Source organism: Cervus elaphus, chromosome 14, assembly GCF_910594005.1.
Source record: "Cervus elaphus chromosome 14, mCerEla1.1, whole genome shotgun sequence".
In the NCBI taxonomy this organism is placed as follows: domain Eukaryota; kingdom Metazoa; phylum Chordata; class Mammalia; order Artiodactyla; family Cervidae; genus Cervus; species Cervus elaphus.
The window spans coordinates 67,375,145-67,382,701 of NC_057828.1; the positions used below are offsets into that span (position 1 = coordinate 67,375,145).

General features: G+C 38.4%; 1 non-coding gene across 1 annotated transcript; it reads left to right on the plus strand.

Annotated features, from left to right (window-relative positions):
• The first annotated feature begins 2,821 nt into the window (after positions 1–2,821).
• Positions 2,822–2,930, plus strand: LOC122708367. The gene has a single exon (XR_006345151.1). It is a non-coding gene; the product is annotated as a U6 spliceosomal RNA (small nuclear RNA).
• The last annotated feature ends 4,627 nt before the right edge of the window (positions 2,931–7,557 follow it).

The following is a 7,557-nucleotide window of genomic DNA, read 5'->3' on the forward strand; positions in this document are numbered from 1 at the left end:
CTCAGATCTGTGTTTTTTACCTACTCCTGGAAATTTGCACCTAGATTTCTTGCCTTTAATTCACACTCAACTCATCTGAGATAAAATTCTTTATCTTTTTCACAGATTAGTAACCCCTCTGACCTTCACTTTTTGATACTAATATTCCTCCAGGCTGAAGACGTGAAAAATGGTAGCCTTATAAAAAAAAGAGAATTGGTGATTTTAAGGAGAAAATCAACATATCTAGAGTAGAATCTTCTGGGGGAACAAAACTAAATACTAGGGCTCCCAAGGGGTGCTATGGGTAAAGAACCGGCCTGCCAATGCAGAAAGCAGAAGAGATACGCATTTGATCCCTAGTTTGGGAAAATCCCCTGGAGTAGGAAATGGCTACCCACTCCAGTATTCTTGCTTGGAAAATTCCATAGACAGTGGAGTCTGGCAGGCTACAGTCCATGGGGCCACAAGAGTCGTACATGACTGAGTGCTCACACACAGAACTTAAGGGTTACATTCCCAATTCAAGTCAAATTTATGGCTATGCGTCTTGCTCAGTTTAATTGCTATGGAAGAGGGTTGCCCCAGACCAAGTTCAAACTTTACAACTCCATCTGTTGAGGAAAGACAAGCTTCCTGGTGGATTAAATATTTCCCCATTTCCCCACTAGTTCTTTTTTTTTTTTTTAAGCTGTTTTAATAAAACAGAGCTCAACAGATTTTCTTTTCAGAAGCATCCAAGTGAATCCAATGACTTCAGGACCACAGCTCTTCCTGAACTTTGAAGATTCAGTTGTACTCAAGCATCCTAGAGAATTTTTGGACTCCTTTCTCTCACTCTCATGTTCAGTTTGACACTAACACAGGTTTTCTTTCTTTAATAACTCTCTCAAATGTCTGTATTCTTTTCCACTCCCTTTATTACCACCAGGTCCAGGTTCTTATTACCTTACTCCTAAAGTACTTCTTGTCGCTCTTTGCTATCTCCTTGCCTTTCTCTCTCCAGTGATCATGTTCTGTGATCAGAAAGCACCTTGGAGTAAGCTAGTCCAAAGTCCATATAATCACTCTTGAATCACTTCTTCAGAATCTCTTAGTGCTCCTCTAATCTAGGATAATTAACCCATCTCAAGCACAATGATGAAGTTGAGTACCATATCACTTCTTGTTTTTCAAAACCTTCCAATGGGTTTCCAAAGTAAAAATTGAACTCTGGAGCTAATATTCAAGTAAGATTCACAGGCTATAATAATCATCTATCTCTTCAGCCTCCCATCTCACCATACAGCCTCTCCACCACTCATAGTAAACACTTAAGAGTTCCTTGGGCTTCCACTGTGGCTCAGCTGGTAAAAAATCTGCCTGCAATGTGGGAGACCTGAGTTCAATCCTTGGGTTGGGAAGATGCCCTGTAGAAGGGAATGGCTAACCCACTTCAGTATTCTGGCCTGGAGAATTCCATAGACTGTATATTCCATGGGGTTGCAAAGAGTCGGACACGACTGAATGGCTTTCACTTTCACAGAGTTCCTCAAATACACTGTGTAGTTGAACTGGGCTTATTTCGGCTTATCCTAGAGTGTGTCATCTTCTGCTAACTAAAATCCTGCTTCTTCTTCAAGATCTAAGACTCAAACACTCCTTGTTTGAAACTGTCTTCTCCTCTCTTCTCCCACAGCATTTCATGTGTATTAAAGAGAATGGCTTTACCAATAGCTGTGAATATGTTTCTCTTTCAGAAAACTGTGAGCTCCTTGAGTACATGTATTATGGAATATTTTTGTTTTCTTGAGGAGTTCTCGAGAAATGGAAAATTCCCTATTCTCACTTTCTGCTTTTCAGACAGTTTGGTTGGTCTTAAATGTGACAAAGTGTTTTTACATAATTATTGATGAAACATTCAACCTCTCATTCTGTACTAGCAGTACAGGGGCTGCAAGATTGAATTCTTGGCACAAATAATACACTGGGGCTAATGACTAGAGCAATAGCAGGATAACTGCTTTCCTAACATAGAATTCCAGCGGGGTAAACTGTAACTTCTAGGGCTTAGTGGTGGCAATATTTTCCTCATTAGACCTGCTCATGGAATGTGGTTTTGGGCATTCTTCCTAAAAGTTTAGCCTTGAGTCTAATGTTCCAACCATTCCAACCATTCTGTGAACTACCTCATACCTTTTCATAAAACTCCTTTTCCACTCAGTCAGCCAAAGTCAGCTTCTGTTGCTTGCAACCAGGAACTCTGACCAATAAAGACATTTTCCTTCATTCCCCATAGACCAACTAAGTCAGAATCTCAATATTTAAAAGACGTTACTGAAGGGTCAGGAATATCATGAGGAAAATAACTGTACTAAAAGTAACCTATCACAGGCTACTAGAAAACTGATGCTTTCAGGGGCTGCAAGCCCAGCCTGTGCTCACAGAGAAATTTCATAGGTCTCTGTGGTTCATTCCTGGCATGGCTACAGGTGCTAGCTTTATCCCCACCACAGCCAATTATTCTCAGGCACAGTACACAGTGCCCAAGGCCCACAATGCTTTTATGGACCCATTAAAATGTTTTGTTTCAGTGTTTTTTTTAATTGAATTTTAAAATTGGATATAATTATAATAAAAATATAATAATAAATTCAGCCTGGATTACACAACACAGTCATAAAATGTGTGTGTGTGTGTGTGTGTGTGTAAAACAGTATAGTGAAATAAAAAATAGACCCACACATATATGTTTAATTGAATATTAACTATGGTGCCAAGTCAATTCAATGGGATAGGAAAGTTTGTTAAACAAATAGTGTTGCAACACTTGGAAAAAATGTATGGAAAAAAAAGAAATCTTGAGCACTCATTTCAGCATCTTGTATACTGAAATTAAAATGATACAGAGAAGACTAGCACAGCCTTTGCACAAGGATAATGTGCAAATTCAAGAAACAGTCCATATTTTTAAGACAGTTGCTTTTAAGTATTCCTACCACTCACACAAAAACAGTATGTGATAGATGTTGATTAGCTTGATAGTGTTAATTTATTAACAATGTGTACATACATATACCAAATTCTTTAATTAGAACAATCTAATGAAATAATGGACAAAAACCTAAACTGACAACTACCTCATCCAAGAAGATATACACATGGCAAATAAGGATATGAAAAATATGATCAATATTATACATCATTCAGTTCAGTTCAGTTGCTCAGTCACATCCAACTCTTTGTGACTCCATGGACTGCAGCATACCAGGCCTCCCTGTCCATCACCAACTTCTGGAGTATACATCATTAGCCGACTACAAATTAAAATAAGAGATATCGCCTCACACCCATTAAATGGCCCAAAAAACCACCACAACTTTGTAAAGCAATTATCTTCCAATTAAAAAAAAAATAAAAGAATGGCCCAAACACAACACACTAACAGCAACCAAAGGCTGGTGAGCATGTGGAGCGACAGAAACTCATTCATTGTTGGTGGGAATACAAAATGACGCAGACTTTGGAAGACAGTTTGGCAGTTTCTCATGAAACTAAACATATCTTCTCAGATGGCTCAGGACTAAAGAATCTGCCTGCCAATGCTGGAGACACAAAACATGTGGGTTCAAACCCTGGGTCAGGAAGATCCTGAAGGGGGAAATGGCAACCCACTCCAGTATTCTTGCCTGGAAAATTCCATGGACTTGGAGCCTGATGGGCTGCAGCCTATAGTGTTGCAAAGAGCTGGATAAGACTGGACATGCAAGTACCCACCAAACATATTTTTATTGTGTGATCCAACAATTGCACTCCTTGGTGTTCACCCAAATGTGTTGAAAAGTTCTGTATATGGATGTATATGGATATTTATAGAAGCTTTATTCATAATTGCCAAAACTTGAAAGCAACCAAGATGTCCTTTGGTAGAAGAATGGATAAACTGTGCAGTATTAGTCAGCACTAAAAATATGAGCTATCAAGCCATGAAAAGACACAGAGGAATCTTAAATGCATATTACTAAGTGAAAGTAGCCAATCTGAAAAGGCTACATATACTAAATGATTCCAACTATATGACATTCTGGAAAAGCCAAAACTACAAGAACAGTAGAAAGATCAGTGGCTGTCGGGGTTCAGGGGAGAGAGGGATGAATAGGCAGAACACAGAGGAGTTTTAGGGCTTTGAAACTACTCTGTAAGACATTATAGCGGTGGCTGCATGTCTAAACCCACTGAATGTACAACATCAAGAGAAAACCCTAATGTAAACCATGGACTTGGGGTGCAGAATGTTGATAAGGAGGGAGGGTGTGCGTGTGTGGCAACATGAGGTATAATTCTCTGTATTTTCTGCTCAGTTTTGCTTCTAATCTAAACTGTTCTAAAAAATAAAGTCTATTAAAAATTCAAGCCATAAACTGAGAGATAAAATTCTTATATCCAATAAAGAAATTATACCATTATATGTAAAGGCCTCCTACAAACAAAAAATAAAAGGATTTTAAAACCTAATTTAAAATGGGCAAATGACTTGAACAGACATTTCACAAAAGTAGGCAATAAGCTTGTGAAAAGATACCTAATATCATTAATCATCAGGGAAATATTAATTAAAATTACATTGAAATTTTACATCACACCCACTAAAACAGCTAAAACTAAAGACTGACAACACCAACTGTTGGCAAGTGTGTGGTAGAAGTGTCTATGCTACTCACAGGAGTATAAAGTGATACAGCTTCTTTGGAAAACTGTTTGGGATCTTATAAGATTGTACACTTACCTAATGACCCAGCAATTCCAACCTTAGTTTACCCAAGAGAAGGATATTATTAATTCACAAAAACCTGACCAAGAGTGTTAAGAGTAGCTTTATTCCAAAAACTGAAAGCATATACAAATGTCCATCAACAGGATTATGAAGTTTTGAAAAAATATTGTATATTGGTATACAGGAGTATTATTCAGTAATAAAATGGAAATGAACTGCTAACAACAACATGGATAAATCTCTAAAACACTGCACAGAGTAAAAGAATCAGTGAAGTGAAATGAAAGTCGCTTAGTCGTGTCCGACTTTTGCAACCCCATGGACTGAATTCTCCGGGCCAGATTACTGGAGTGGGTAGCCATTCTCTTCTCCAGGGGATCGTCCCAATCCAGGGATCGAACCCAGATGTCCCGAATTGCAGGCGGATTCTTTATCAGCTGAGCCACCAGGGACGCCCCAAAAGAATACATATTGTACAATTCTTTAGTTTTAGTGGGTGTGAGGTGTAATTCCATTTCTGTGACTTTAAGAGCAGACAAACTAACCCACGGTGATAGAAAGGAGAATGCTGCTGCTGCTAAGTCTCTTCAGTTGTGTCCGACTCTGTGCGACCCCATAGACGGCAGCCCACCAGGCTCCTCCGTCCACAGGATTCTCTAGGCAAGAATACTGGAGTGAGCTGCCATTTCCTTCTCCAAGAAGTGAGGTTATGATTGCTTATTTGGGAAGGGAAATTGACTGAAGGAGGACATAAAGGAACTTTCTAGGGGCAATGAAATTGTCTTATAACTTGATTTGAGTATTGGTTAAGCTCCCTCATAAGTCAGATGGTAAAGAATCTGTATGCAATGCAGGAGACCTGGGTTCGATTCCTGGGTCGGGAAGATCCCCTGGAGAAAGAAATGGCAACCCACTCCAATACTCTTGCCTGGAGAGTCCCGTGGGCAGCAGAGTCTGGCGGGCTACAGTCCATAGGGTTGCAAGAGTTGGACATGTTCAGTTCAATGCAGTCACTCAGTCGTGTCCGACTCTTTGTGACCCCATGAACTGCAGCACACCAGGCCTCCCTGTCCATCACCAACTCCCGGAGTTTACTCAAACTCATGTCCATTGAGTTGGTGATGCCATCCAACCATCTCATCCTTTGTCGTCCCCTTCTCCTCCCGCCTTCAATCTTTCCCAGCATCAGGGTCTTTCCAAATGAGTCAGCTCTTCGTGGCCAAAGTATTGGAGTTTCAGCTTCAACACCAGTCTCTCCAATGAACGCCCAGGACTGATCTCCTTTAGGATGGACTGGTTGAATCTCCTTGCAGTCCAAGGGACTCTCAACAGTCTTCTCCAACACCACAGTTCAAAAGCATCAATTCTTCTGTGCTCAGCTTTCTTTATAGACTTAGCAACTAGACCACTACCTCCACCTGCATGAGTATATACATTTGTTAAAACTCATCCAGTTGTACACTTAACGGATATTGCATTTCATTGCCTGTCACGTTTACCTCCTTAAGAAAGAAACGTGACCTTAAGCTTGTTAAGCAAGACATATCATATACACATCTTTTTCATTTTCTTTCCCCTTGAAGAGTGTACAGAACACAGTGAGGGCTCAGTACACATGTGAGGAAAGTTAAATGAAGAAATTGTTTTAAAAGTTTATAGCCATGCAATTAGACATTCAAGTAGCTTCTTCTAGGCATGTGTCTGGTTTCCTACCATAACTCTTTACAGAGAGAGGGACCTTCCTTCTCTGCTTTTCTTCAGCTCTCAATGAGCACTCTAACTTTGAGCAAATTAACTCTCGGTGGTGGTCTATATACATGTATGAGTGCATGTGCGGATGTCTTCACAGTAAGATCAATTGTCTTGAGTTTTTCTCCTGTGATAGAAACTAAATTCTAAATTGATTAATTGCTTTTAAAACTTTTATCTGATCACCTAAACGAATAGTAAAAATAAACTGATAACTCAATAACAAGTATTTTTGAGACAAGCACCTTTGCTTAACTAATGATTTTCAAGATAATTTCCCCTCAAACTAGAGCAATGACTACAAAATTATTTTCTATGAAGTATTTTTTTGTTCTGAGACTGTTTCCAAACTCAAACACTTATTATGAGAAATCTTTCCTTCATTAATAATTTTAAAGTTTTGAAAAATACAAAGATTGTATAACTGTTTAAATATGTTACGCTAATGTAGAAAATAATCTTTTTTCCTTAGATACAGATCCTTAAAATGAAATTACTTTCAGTACTTAAATGTGACTTGAAAGAATAGACTTTTTTTATAACTTCAGTTAAAAAAAGCAGATGTCAGATAAAGATGAGTTATTGAATTCTAGCTATTGAAATGTGATATCTGAAATTCAAGATGGAAAAAGAGACAATGGGGATCAGTAAATATTCATATTTACATACCAGAGCTCTATTTTTCAAGGATGTTTTGCTTTAGATTAAGTAAAAGTTACTCAGAAAATCTTAGATCTTTGAAATATTTTTCAAATATAATTGCATTTCAATGAAAATAACTGCATTTCAAAAGCCAGAAGTTTCAACAACTTCCAGATTAAGAAGTGAAGTCCCAGTTAATTTGAAAAGATGATTGGAGAGCTTTTATTCTATTATATGACTAGCATAAAAGGAAACTTATGAATCACCTATAAGTTTTGATTCTTTACTTTTAAGCTGAGGTCACATTCCTCTCCCCTGTCTGTCATGGGATGGCCTCCTCCAAGAAGTACACATCTGGTTTAAATTCCTGCCATATGTGATAAATCAATGCCTAACAGATAATAAATTTGGAAGATTGTATTCCCATAGGGCTT